The sequence below is a fragment of the Euprymna scolopes genome, chromosome 27 (assembly GCF_053919585.1).
Source record: "Euprymna scolopes isolate OS-2025 chromosome 27, ASM5391958v1, whole genome shotgun sequence".
Taxonomy (NCBI): Eukaryota; Metazoa; Mollusca; class Cephalopoda; order Sepiida; family Sepiolidae; genus Euprymna; species Euprymna scolopes.
In genome coordinates, this window is record NC_136508.1 from 105,735,222 (window position 1) to 105,749,567 (window position 14,346).

The 14,346-nt window shown below is 33.4% G+C and overlaps 1 protein-coding gene across 1 annotated transcript in view; it reads left to right on the forward strand.

Moving 5' to 3' along the window:
- Positions 1 to 933: 933 nt before the first annotated feature.
- Positions 934 to 14,346, forward strand: part of LOC145249042 (uncharacterized) — a 29,981-nt gene continuing 16,568 nt past the window's right edge. Inside the window, exon 1 of the mRNA XM_080110899.1 lies at positions 934 to 1,200. The gene's annotated coding sequence lies outside the window, so the exon portion shown is untranslated. The remainder of the gene's footprint in view (positions 1,201 to 14,346) is intronic.

A 14,346-nucleotide genomic window follows, 5' to 3' on the forward strand; every position in this document is an offset into this window, starting at 1 on the left:
TCAAATCTGTTGCCAAGGCCGCTGGAAAAATGGTGGGATCTTTCTATCGATCCAGTAGATATCTCACTGCTGATGCAATTCTCTATTTATATAAGAGCCAGGTACGTCCAAGGATGGAATACTGTTGCCACATCTGGGCAGGAGCTGCTAGAAAGGACTTGTCCTGCCTTGATAGAGTTCAAAATAGACTTCGTAGCCTCGTAGGAGATGTCCTTTTCTCTTCCTTGCAACCTCTATCTCACAGAAGAGATGTTGCGAGTTTGTCTCTGATGATATTTTCATGGAAAGTGTTCGACTGAGTTTCAGTCTATGGTCCCCCTTTGCCAAACTTTCACAAGAAACACCCGTCTAGCTGTAAACACTATCAATAATTCCCCCCACTCTTTATCTGTGCCTAAACCAAAACGTAGATTCCATGAACAAAGCTACTTTTTTAGAACTGCATGCCTGTGGAATTGTCTTCCGTTTTTCTGCTTTCCGGCTGACTACAATATGGTTGTCTTCAAGTCTAACGTAAATAAGTTCTTGATGAGCCGTTCCATATAAGTTATCAAATTTAAAAAAATTTCATTAGTAATGATTATTATATTGTCCAATTTCTACTGTACACTCTTTAACTCTTATCCTTGAGTGGCCTCTTGGCCTTGATAATCTGTTGATACCTATGAAAAAAAAAAAAAAGAAAAAGTCCAATGTGAACAAAACAAGTTCTAATTGAATCGTCCCCCTAAGTAATCCAAGTTACAAAATTCCCACTGTTTACTATGCTAAAATCACAATGACTAATGTATACCTATTAACCCTTATCCTTGAGTGGCCTCTGGGCCTTGATAAGTGGTGACACCCATGTAAAAAAAAAAACAAAACAAAACAATTCGACACATTTAACTAATAAATGGACATTATTACACGAGGAACGAAATAATGATTACACCGTTTTATGATGACTTAAATCCTTTGTTCTTTAGCAATTGATTTTCTTTTTAAATAATTTCACGTTTAAATCGTGATTTTCATTTTTTTTTTAAATTTTGATTCTTTTATATTTTCATATATTTTATTTCTTAATGAATTGGACACACAAAACAAAAGTTGTATCAATTTACTAAAGAAATCATAACAAACAAAACAAATTTTCTGTTTTGAACACAAAAGAAAAAAATGAATTCATCCCGGATTTTTTTTTTCCTGGAATGAAAGGTAAGTTTTTTTTTCTTTTACTTTTTAACAGTTTATAAATTCAATAACTTTTAAAATAATTTTAAACATTAAAAAAATTTATGTTTATTGCACTCCAATAAAAAATTGATTCAGACGTGAATAAAAATAGTATGAATTGAATCTCCGATTAAAAAAACATCGAGTTGACAGATCGATCTTTTTAAATATAAACATGTCGAAAATATTAACATATTCAAAAATTACGAAAACTCATCAAGTTCACTGTTATTTTATTTTTATTTTTAAAAAAAATTCTATCACTATAGACTACACATGTTGGTTTAATCTAAACTTTGCTTTCCGAGTGTGTTAAATCTTCATTGTCTACTCTATAATATCTAAGAAAAATGCAATTTTACCCAATTTTCCGAAAAAGTTACTTTTACTTATAAATAATTTACTACTCGTTTAATTTTACTATTTTCATGTTTCAGTTACGTAACGTTTTTGCTTAAAACGACATATTTTTAGAAATCGATTAATCAACGCTATCTTAAACAAGTACAAAAAATCTCCTAAAATTATATTATTTAATCTGGCATTTTGATTTTGTTATTTTTTCTTAGTTTGTTTTGTTTGTTTTTCTTGGGGATTAGATCCTATGTTTTGTTAACTATTCTGTACTTCCACTTAACAATTTTGTAAACCAAAAATACCGTAAAAAATCATTAGGCATAACAAAACGGCATAAAATGTCATCGTGACATTTATTTGGTGGTTTTCTACCAGTGTTTTGTGTAATTACCGATTTTTGAATGATTATCGGGACTTCCTATATGACTGAGTTATATCAGCCATTTTTTTTCTAATTCTAACATAACATAAAGCTTGATACGAATTTTTAAAAGTAAATAAACGCTTCAAAATAAGTTTATCCAAGTAGGTAGAAGAGTTACTTATATTACCTTCAATCATTGGTTATAGATTTGATTTTTTTTACCACTTTTTTTTTGTCTAAAATGCCCATTTAATTTATTAAATTGTTAGGTGAAAGTACAAATTAGTGAGCAAGAACCGCTCTATCATGTTAAGAATAGTTTTCTAAATAATACCATTATTATTAATAATTGGAGATGTCCTTTTTAACAAATAGAATGTATGAGTAAAAAATTGTCCCCTCCTTGAATTTAAAATTGAAATTTAAGCTTCAGTTTTATTGAAAGTAAGAAAAATAGATGACACTTTTAAAATATCAATTTGAATATGCAACTTTGATGCAGTTGGCTACTGTCAGGACCTTAGTTGAAAGGGTACTATGTAGGCAGTATAGCAGTAAAATGTCTGTTCACATTACATATGAACTTCTGCATGTCAGTACAGTTGGAGAAGCAGGAAGAGAATTCTAAAATCTAGCAGTTCTGAGTAAGAATCTATTAGAGTAGAAAGCTTTCTTATCTCTAGGGATCTCTACTGTGCAGGGGTGGAACTTCGTTGCTTGTCAAGTTTGTTGGGGGTATTTTCGTTGAGGTGTACAATGGCTTGTAGTTCGTCAGATCATCCACCATTAAAATACTTGTAAAACAGGCAGAGGGATGCAACATTTCGTTGATGGGACAGAAGCTGAAACTTAGATGACAGTTCAGGATCTTTCAGGTTAATGACTCTCTTTGAACCCTGTCCCAGAGCAAGAGACTAGTAGGAGATGCAGCAGCCCAAATGTGACAGCAGTACTCCATACATGGGCGAATGGAGGCTTTGTAGAGATACAGGATACTTTCAGGCATAAATAATCTTCTAGCACAGTAGAGAGGTCCCACCTTCTTCACAGCAGCCTTAGCAAGGATTTCCATGTATCTATTCCAACTCATGTTCCTTGTGAACGTTTAACTGAGGAGTTTGAACGAAGTATTTTCAGGTAATGTATCTTTAGCCATAGCTATTGATGGTTGAAAAGGTTTCTTGTAATTATTGTAGAAAACTTTTATTGTTTCGGTAGCGTTGAACGTTACCATCCATTTTTAACCCCATCCTACTACAGACTGAAAGTATTCATCTAGGCTTTCCGCCATTACTTTAGATATGTGCTCATTAGTTTTCCCAACGTGCCTACTATAGAGCATGGTGCCGTAGGCAAATATACCAATCTCAGAGACAATTTTCTCAGTTAAGTCATTTATGAATATCAGAAAAAATAAATGTCCAATGATCTATGCCTGAAGTACAGCCGCATTTATATAATATTGCTTGGACATACGCCAATCGAGGACAACCTAGATTCTTCTCATTTAAGAAGGATCTAATTATGCTAAGCATACGTCCAGTAATACCATAGGATTTTATTTTCATGGGAAGATCATCGTGCCATACCCTACCAAAAACCTTAGATATATCTAGAGCTACTGCCTTTCCCTTTCTTATCCAGTGCTTTGTATAAACCTTAAGAGATTTCAGTTAGAATATTAGCAGGAGAATGGTCTTACTTAAATCTATATTGGTGATCAGACAGAAGTTTTGCAGCTGGAAAATGATGGATTAGAGCTTGATTAATTAAGGACTCAGATATTTTGGCGAAAAGAGGGAGGAAGCTAATTGCGTGATAATTAAATGGGTCAGTTCTTTCGCCTGAGTTTTTGTAGACTGGTGCCACAGAAGCAGTTTTCCAGCAGTCAGGAAAACAAGATTCGTTAAGGCATTTGTTAAAGAGTTTAGAGAGAACTGGAGCAAACTCAGCAAAGCATTTTTTAATAATTAAATGTGATGAGTTCAGGTTTATATGCTTTTGAGGCGTCTAGGTTTTTTATGATATCATGTACTTGAGAAGAGGTGATTTTTAGTGTGATTTCGGTTTGCAGAGGTAAATCAGGGAGGAAATAGTTTGCTGAGTCCAAGTAAACTCTGCAACTTTACCAAATGTATCACACACAATAAAATCTATTAGCTAACACGGATCAAGCAAACCGAGGTGAAATCTGACTATTGAATATACCTACTTTATATCAAACTAGGTAAGTAACTACTGAAAACCTGAATCTCACAAGTAGGATTTTTACAAGAACAAGCTAACCTAGCGATACAAATAAATAATAGGTTTGGACTATTCCTTTGTTTGCTGTCATGGCGAATGAGCTCCAATGATTAGCTGTGGATCTACCTCTCTCTACGACTGCGATGGCAGATGCCCATCTCTTATTGCGGGTGTTTCTCTTTCTGCTCCACTACAATTGCTTGTCTTCGCCTTTACACGTCTTTTTCAACCTTTTTTCTCTGACCACGTGCTATCCTATTTTGCTTTTTCCTATTATCAAGCCCCCCACGCACACTTTCTAATTTGCACATGTCATTTTTTTTTGGCTACTGCTGCTAATATATTTGCACACTATCGTACAGCTCCTGCTGATATAATCTCGTGCACATACGTTGTCTATCCAGAGAGCATGACATCAGCTCCAGGAAATCTGTACCAGACATCAAAGGACATAGTTTGTATACTATGACATCAGGATTGAGAAACAGTATATGAGTCAAGCCTCCTACAAATAAATATGTATGAGATCCCATGTAAATGTGGAAAACTATACAAATGTGAGACATGTCGTTCACTTGAAGCACGTCGAAAAAGCCATAATATATGGAGAAATTGAAAAAATCACGTATAGCTGAACATATTTGGAGGGAAAACAATTACTAACAATTATGGGACGAAGTAAAAATTATAGACAGAGTGGAGAGCAAGATGACTCATCGAAGCAATACAGATGCTGAGAGACAATTACAAAATGGACCTAGTATAGGATTTAACACAATATGGGAACCATCAATTACAAATTTATTACTAAAAGCATTCATTCGAGGCATTCGAAACAGTCAATCTAAACTATGCCATTAGCATTGATTTTGGTCGAAATATAATGGATTATTTACCTTTGATATCAATTAAGCGATTTATTAGAGAAATTTCATGTTCCCGAGATTGAAAACAAGCTGTAAAAACAAAACTACTTGATGAAATTAAGTGAAATTTTTTTAGAGGAACTTCATTCCATAACGGGTACGTAGAATATAATTGTTTTTTTTTTTTAATTTTCGTTTTTTAATGAGGGACGTAAACTGCACAAGTACCATGATCGCTTTTCTTTCCATCAATTTAAAAAAAAACACGTAATTTATAAAAGAATTATTTCATTTTGGAATAGGGATTTAGCTGCGTGTTAATCTACAAAGTTGTCGTTGTTGTTGTTGTCATCGTCATCATCATCATCGTCACCATTTGCACTTTGTTTTGTTTTTGTTTTGTTTTTTTTATAGCAAAGTAAATCAATTTAATAACCTACCAAATTTTTATAATTAAAATCAAATTTTAGTTCATTCATAGAGAGAAGGCACAGAAAGCTCACACAATCTCACGTTAAAAATGTTTTTCTAAATAGTAACATCATTATTTAGAAATTCGTTCGTAACAATGAGAAGTGGCGTTGCTAAATATGTTGTTCGTAGATCGTTTTCTTATTTTGCCTACCAATCTTTGAATATTTTCAGCTATTTAAGTTTATTTATGTAAGTAGCATGTTATACAATAAATACGAACTGATAATATAGCTTTGTTTTAAAATCAAAATAAATGTTTTGTTGTCTTATAATTTTTAATCAATTACAGAGCAAACATTTGAGAAAAAACATACGCGGACATTGCCCAGGGGTTTATGTAATAATTTGAAAATTTACGAAAGAAACAAAATAAAAACAAAACAAAACAAATCTCTAATTTAATATGTATACTTTTTAAAAGAATCGGAATCGGATTGGAATCGGAAATTTTGAAAGGAATTGGTAATTGTATCAGAATTGGGGAAAATTTTGGAATCGTCCCATCACTAATATATATATAAATTAGCTTAAATATGTTAAAAAATAAATCGTTTGTATATAAATAGCATGCCTACAAATATGCATAGAATGTTTATATTAATTACGAATAAAATTCTTTCACATATTTATTTTTGTTACAAATTACTCTGATAAGAGAATATAATTTATACATGATTTTTTTCAGATTTCAAGTGATGAAATCAGATTTTCTGTTCATCAATTTTGATGAATACGACAAAACATCACTATAGATGCTGTTATTTGTTCATGAATTTTTTTGTGGCTAGAGTTGCGCAATCTCCAGTCACATCTCTCCTGGGTAGACATTAACAACGACTGGAAGCAAAGCCAAAATAAGTGGAAGCCATATATAGGGCATGCTCTTTCCAAATAGTCACTCATCTGGTAAAGCACAGGCACATCGTTGCTTAACTTTAGTGATTTAACGATATATATATATATATATATATATATATATATATAAATGTAAAGTTGGTTCGTTCTAAACGAATAAAACCATATTTCTACGTTACCAATTTATTTGAAATTTTCAGACAACCCATCTTTAGAGTCGAGGTATGTTTTTATGTTATTGAAATAAATTTACCTCGCGAATTATTAAAATATTAAATAAAATAAATATATTTTTTTAACCGTTACTGCGAATCTGTTCTGTTGATAAAACTGAACTTCTGGTTCGATTCATTTCACAGCCACGAATTGACGAAAGATTTCATTTTCTGTTAACTCGATAAGTAAAAAAAAAAAAAAACTTACTCATACAGAGAGTGACCCGTGCTGAATATAATAATGTTATTATTTAAAAAGCCATTCTTAACATGGGGAAGGGAGGGTGTTTTGTACCTATTCTGTACTTTAACATTACAATTGAATAAAAACATCATAAAATTTTAATTAAACATGGAAAACGATTTTTAAAAAATAGCGCGGATCACTCTCTGCATTAGCACACACACACACACAAAAAAATAATAATCCCATATTTTAAAAATTTAAATTCATTTATGTACTTACCAATTTTTAAAAATTTTATTTATGTTAAGGCTTTTCACTCATGAAACATTACGTTTTAATTGTTTAGTTTATTTTCACGGCATTGTTTACATAAAAAAGTTTGTTCTAACTTTTTCTAAACTGTTTCATTGTTACGACATGCCTCAACGTATTATAAACACCCTACCCCCCCCATGTTTAAAAAAAACCAAAAAAAAAAAAAAAAATCGCCCTTCCATAAACCTCGAAAGCCGTTCTTAACATGGGGAAGTTAGGGTGTTTATAATATGCTGGGGCGAGTCGTAAAATTAACGAAGTTGCTATCTATTATTTATTGCAAAAATTGCTTGAAATTTATTTATTTGACAAAAAAAATTACATTTTGGTACTCCTTGGGCGTTGAGTTCCATGGCGACCAGTAGAAAAAAATAATAGTTGCTCCCTTATTCTCCCACCTCACCCCACACGTAACATATTTTATTTACTGACGTTGCCGTAACTAAACGATTATTTGTCACATTTACAAACCTTTATTTATTTATTTTGCAAAAAAGTTTTACTTTTTATGAATATTAAAAGAAAAATGGGTACTCATGCAGAGAGTGATCCATGCTGAAATAATAACGTTATTATTTAAAAAGCCATTCTTAACAGTGGGAGGGGAGGGTGTTTTGTACCTATTCTGTACTTTAACCTTGCAATTGATTAAAAAAACACACGATTTAAAAAATAGCGCGGATCACTCTCTGCATTAGCACCGAAAAATGTTACTAAACATTTATTAATAATTTCTCACTTTTACAAACATTTGATTTTAAATTTCTTTTTAAATGACGACTTTTATCGACTTTTTTTTAAAATATCCCCCCAATGGTGTTTATTCCGAAATCCGTTGTTAACATGGAGAGGTTGAGGGTGTTTATTCTGAAAGCCGTTCTTAACATTTGTGGAGGTGGACCTAATGTAAAAACAATAAATAAATAAATTAAAAAAAAAAACTAAATCATTTACTGATAACTTCTCACTTTTACAAATATTTTTTAATTTACATGCGCGGATGAACAAATTGTTGAATAGTGCGAAAACAAAACATTTAGGTCCACCTCCACAATTTTCTTTTTTAAATGACGACTTTTATTGATAAATAAATTTACTTCTCCGCAACTTTTATTGATAAATAAATCTACTTCTCTGCCACAGGCACTGAACCCCTCCTTTTTTTTTAATAGTATTTTCGGGTGGGTATGCTGACAACAAATATCAGTTAACTTTTGCAAATAGCCCCCTCCCTCCAAAAGTGGTGTTTATTCCGGAAGCTGTTCTTAAGATGAGGAGGTTGGGGGAGGGGTGATTATAAGGTGGACCTAATCTAAAAAAAAACAAGTTGTTTATGCGCACATAAGCAACTATTTTTTATTAACTTTTTTTTTACTTTTTTATTTAAAAATTAGTAAATTTCAATGAATAGAATAATAAATCATTTATCATTAATATGTGTTTTTGGTTTTGTGTTGAATGAACCTTTTTTTTCATTACAACAATAATGAACCAATTTAAATATTCTGGCATGCGTTTAAGGGTTATGAAATTATCAATAAATCGTTTAGTTACTAAGCCAACGTCAGTAAATAAAAAAATGTTACGTGCGCATGCATTAGCCTTGACTGGGGGGGGGCTAAGGGAGCGACCATTAAATAATTATGCTGGTCGCCATGGAACTCAACGCCCAAGGAGTGCCTAAAGTGGCACTTATGCACTTATGTTACCGTGCTATTTTTAAAAATAGTATTTTCCTGTTAAATTCAAATTTTACAATATGTTTTTCTTTTATTAATTTGTTAAGTGAAAGTACAGATAACCCGGTCGGTTTCTAATGCGAGGAAAATCTAGCCCCCCCAAAAAAAAGGGGTACTCTGGATAATAACAAAACATTAAAGTTGCCTCAGTCTCGAAAGATTTCTTCTCTACTGAACGAGGAAAAAAACGGTGAAGTGTAGTTCACCTTCTGTTTCTCTCCCCCTCTCTCAATATCTCTCTCTATCCATCTCTCCCTTTCCCTCTCTCAATCTATCTTTCTCTCTATATCACCCTCTCCATCTCTCTTCGAGCCTCTTTCTCTCTCTAACTCCCTCTATCTCTCTCCTTTCCTCTGTCTCATCCCTCTCTGTTTCTAACTCTCCCCCTCTCTCTGTTTATCTATCAATCCCTTTATCTCTCTATCTCCTTCTCTTTCTCTATTTTCCTCTCACTGTCTCTTTTCTATCTATATATCTTCCTCTCTATCTGTCCATCTCTAATCCCTCATCCTATTTTAGTCTCCTAAATTAATTACAGTGAATAAGGCATTGTCAAAACATGGATAAATCCTATTTTAGTCACCTAATTTACTGACTATGAGAATAGAAGTTATTTGGAAATTACTGCTACCTTGAACAGCACCAGAAGTAACTGGTAAAACCTTTCTAATTAAATTGATTTTGGCAGCCATTTGGTAACAAAATGACATAGCCTTATCCCTTGCTGCATGAGGAATACCTGCGACCTTGCTGCCAAGTAGAAGAATTATTTATTCTACTTTAAAACATTCAATTTTTCAAAAATCTCATGTTCGACATCTCCAAAATATCCAATATGGGGAAAAATATTGCAAAAATGCAAACTTATTGTTTAGGATGAATACACAATGGTACGCAAAAAATCACTTGAGGCTCTTGGTCGATCCTTGCAAGATTTGCGTGGCAATGTCAGACCATTTGGGAATGCAGTAATATTGCTTGCAGGAAATTTCAGACAAATGTTACCTGTTATTCTTCAATCAACACCAGCAGATGAAATAAATGCTTGCGTCAAATACTCTACTTTTTTGTTCCATGTGAAGCTATTAAACTTGACTCAAAATATGCATGTCCAGTTGCCGACTGTTCGATCCGCACAAAAACTTTTGCATCACTTGTGGGAAATTGGGTACGAAAAAGTGCCAGCTGATCAGAGTTAAGGGCAAAATTCTTTGACTTTTAACTTCTGTAATTTCTGTAATTTTATTTCATCAAAAGAATAGTTAGTTTAAAAGGTTTTTGCAGATATTCAAATTATAAGAATTCCATTTGACTGAGTGAATGAGCTATTCTTGCAGGTCAATACAAAGATGCACATGAACTTAACGCTATAATTAAATGTAAAATTCCAAGTGAGGTAGTCAAATACAAATCCATCGACACTGTTGTGAAAGCAGATAAAGTGGTTAATTATCCAACAGTTATATTTGCCAGGGATGCCACTGCATGTATTGCAACTGAAATTTGGTGTACTAATTATCATGTTGTGAAATATAAACCAATCTAAGCTTTGCAATGGCACATAGCTTGCAGTAAAAAAAAAAATTAACAAACAATATCATAGAAACAACAATCTTAACAGGACATTTCACAGATGCATATATCTTCATTCCATGCATTCCTATGATTCCACCAGATACATCATTACACTTTAGCAAATTGCACTTTCCAATTTTATTGTCATTTGCAATAACCATCAACAAAGCACAGGGAACAATCTTTACAATTGTGGGCCTTACAGTTACACACTGACTGTTTTTTCACATGAACAATTTATGTTACATATTCAAGAGTCACCAAACCGGAAAATCTTTATATTAGCTAAGAAAATGGAACAACAAAAACTGTGTATCCATGAAAAATGGTAATTTAAACCTATAAGAAACATGCTTTTTCTCATTTTGGAACTTTTTCCATTGCGCCAATTTGAGCCTCAGCAACGTGTGGCAGGGTACAGCTAGTATATATATATATATATATATATATATATATATATATAGAATGTATTGTACTAACAAATATTTTTGGATTCTTATGAGATGTGCGTTCTAATCAAAGAAAAGACCCAAATTATTCCAAGAAAATATCCATTAAAATCCATTCCAGGGAACTCGTCTTGCTTTTCTGGTTTGCTGAGAAAGTGACTAAATATGAAAATTAACAAATGAAGTTTGAATTTAATTCAATGAAATGTTTACAAAATTCTATCGTTAATAAGAAAAATGATTTTTATACATAACTTTCAAAGAATTAAAATATAAAAATACAACTAGTGAAACGCAACGAAATGACATTAATATTACTTAAGCAAACAGCAACGATTTGTAAAAAAAACGGTTAAAATCTACTGCCAGACTATTTTCTGGTATTTTGAATAATTCCCATTTCTTCATAAAATATCTCAGCAAAATAAAAAAACGTTATGTGCGATTATGTTTAACATTTTCCCATCAATGAAGTTCAAAATAAAATACGTCAAACAACACTTGTTTAACTCTAATTCATGATATTTTTTAAAATCAGGATTTTTTTTTATGTCCAACATCTAATTCATGAGAATTTTTTAATGAGGATTTTTTAAAAAATGTAAATACTTACAGCATGTATACACACACTGGAGAAAAACCTCATTCATTCATGTTTTTCCCAGATACCGAATTTAAAAAGTCACATGTTAAAAACACACTGAAAATTACTGAAGTAAAATTTAAAAAATGAAAGGCATAATTTGTGTGAAGTTTGTGGTTCAAAATTTCCCCAGAAAGGCGATTTTAAAAACTCATTGAAAAGCCGTCCGCATTTTTGCATAAAGTTTCTTTAACAACACACTGTTGAAAGGCCTTATGCCTGTGTAGTGTGTTGTACATCATTTTCTTAGAAAATTCATTTAAAAACACATATGTTCACACACACTTGTGAAACGCCTTATTCGTGTCAAGTGTGTGGATCAGTATTTACCAGTAAATTTTCTTTAAAAAGATATATGCCCACACACACTGTTGAAAATATTCATTCATATGAAGTTTGTGGTACAGCATTTTCCCAAAAAATGCATTTAAATAAAAATATGTTAACACATATTTTTACAGACACTGGTGAAGTCTCATTCATGTGAAGTCAGTGATTCGACATTTTTCAAAAAATCTCAGTTAAAAATTGTGTTAAAACACACTGATGAAAAGCCTTATTCGTGTCAAGTGTGTGGTACAGCATTTTCTCAAAAGATTTCTTTAGAAAGACATATATTCACACACACGGGTGAAAAGCCTCATTCATGTGAAGTTTGTGGTTCAAGATTTTCCGTGAAATACAATAAGAGGACACTACAACAAATTCTCACCTGACACAGCTCCCTGAGACAGTACCCAAAAGGCCAAAGCTTAGATGTTTACCAAAACCAAAGCAGAAATATACCCGACATGCAACTCCATCAAATAATGCAACATCTCCTCAGGAATCACTCCCAACAGATCCAACACAATTTAAACATGGGCAGACATACTAACAGTATGTCCCACCTCAACATGTGACATTTGACACGGACCAGTTGGAACTAGAGGAAGAGCTGGCAAACAGAATAGAAATAACACGATGCCTAGCTGTTGAAGATCGGCCCAGACTGGTAAAAATTAGTATGAATAAAGCCTTCAAGGTGCTTGTTTCAAAAGTCAACGATGCCCTAGAAAGAATCACTCCGATTAACGCAGTATTGAGTGAAATAAATCATACAACATACGGGGCAGCATGTTTTATTCAATTAAAACTCTTAACCAAACACCAGGAGAGTAAAAGAGAAAACATGAAGGCTAAATCATATAACCCAGGCTGGAAACATAAACTCCAACAGAAAATAGACAAGACTCCGAAAGAAAACTGCCCAGATATATGCATTCCTATTCTGTGAAACCCAGGCAAAAAAATTAGTAAGAAGGTGAATAAGTTGAAAACTTATTATTCCCTCCAAAACCAAGCACAGCTAAGAGCTAAGATGGCAGAACATCATGCTGCGATAAAAGCCTTAGCTGCACAAATAAAAAATAAAACCAAAAACTTTTAAGCAAAAGGGATAAATAAACTTTAAAGATGAAATAAAGGTGAGCTCCCCACCAACACAAGAAGAAATTGAAAACTTCTGGAGGCCACTCTATGAGGACACTAAAGTACATAAAGAAAACAACTGGATAAATACCATCAAAGAGGAGAACAAGGTGAAAGAAAAGATGGCAGCTCTAAAAATTACCAAGGAGGCTGTCTGCAGGAAGGTAGCGCAATGCAGCAACTTCAAGACCCCAGGAATAGACCAAATACCATATTTTGGGTTGAAAAAATTGAGCGCACTTCATTGTCACTATGTCAAGGCATTCAATAGAATCATCAGTGGAGATGAAGAGCCGCCTGAGTGGCTTACTGTAGGCAGTACATCACTTATTCCCCAAAATGAGGACACCCACATGGCTAGCAAATATAGACCAATCTGCTGCCTCACAACAACATACAAACTCCTAACAGGGATAATCGCCGATGCAACATACGACCATCTCATTGCTGGTGATTACCTTGAAAGTGAGCAGAGGGGGTGCACGAGGAAAAAGCTAGGCACAAAAGACCAACTCCTTGTAAACAGAACCATATTAGAAGACTGCAGGAGACGACAAAGAAATCTGTCAATGGCCTGGATTGATTACAAAAAGGCCTTTGACAGTATACCTCATTCCTGGATACTTCGCTGTTTAGAGTTGTACAATGTGCACACTGGTATTACATCATTCCTTCAAAAACAAATGGCAAGATGGTGCACCTCAATTACATTACAGGACACGGAAGGAAGGATACAGACCCCAAACATAAAGATCAAGCGAGAAATATTCCAGGGAGACAGCCTCTCACCGCTCCTTTTCTGCCTCACAATGGATCCATTAAGTAAGATACTTAAACGATCCGATGCTGGATACAATCTCTGCATGGGCAGAAAGAAGGGAGAAAATAAAATAGTAAACCATCTACTCTTTATGGACGATTTGAAACTCTATGCAGAATCCGAGAAACAACTTGTCTCTCTGATAGGCATTGTTAAAAATTATACAGAGGACATCTGCATGGAGTTTGGATTCGACAATTGCGCTAAGTGCACCATAAAGAAAGGAAGAAAGACATCATCAGAACATCTTAATCTTGACAATGGCTCTATTGAAGACCTTGAAGAGGATGATGTCTATAAATACCTGGGAGTGGAGGAGAATGAGACACTTGAACATGGAAAGATGAGAGAAAAAGTACAGGGAGAATACTTCAAGCGACTTAAAAAAATTCTCTCATCAGAACTATCAGCAAAAAACAAAATTACTGCCATCAATCAATTGGCAATACCTGTTGTCTCTTATGGATTTGGCATAATTGGTCACAAAACTGTATCAATAACCTTGGCGTAAAAACGTGGAAAATGCTGGCCCTTCATAAAGTCATTTACAAA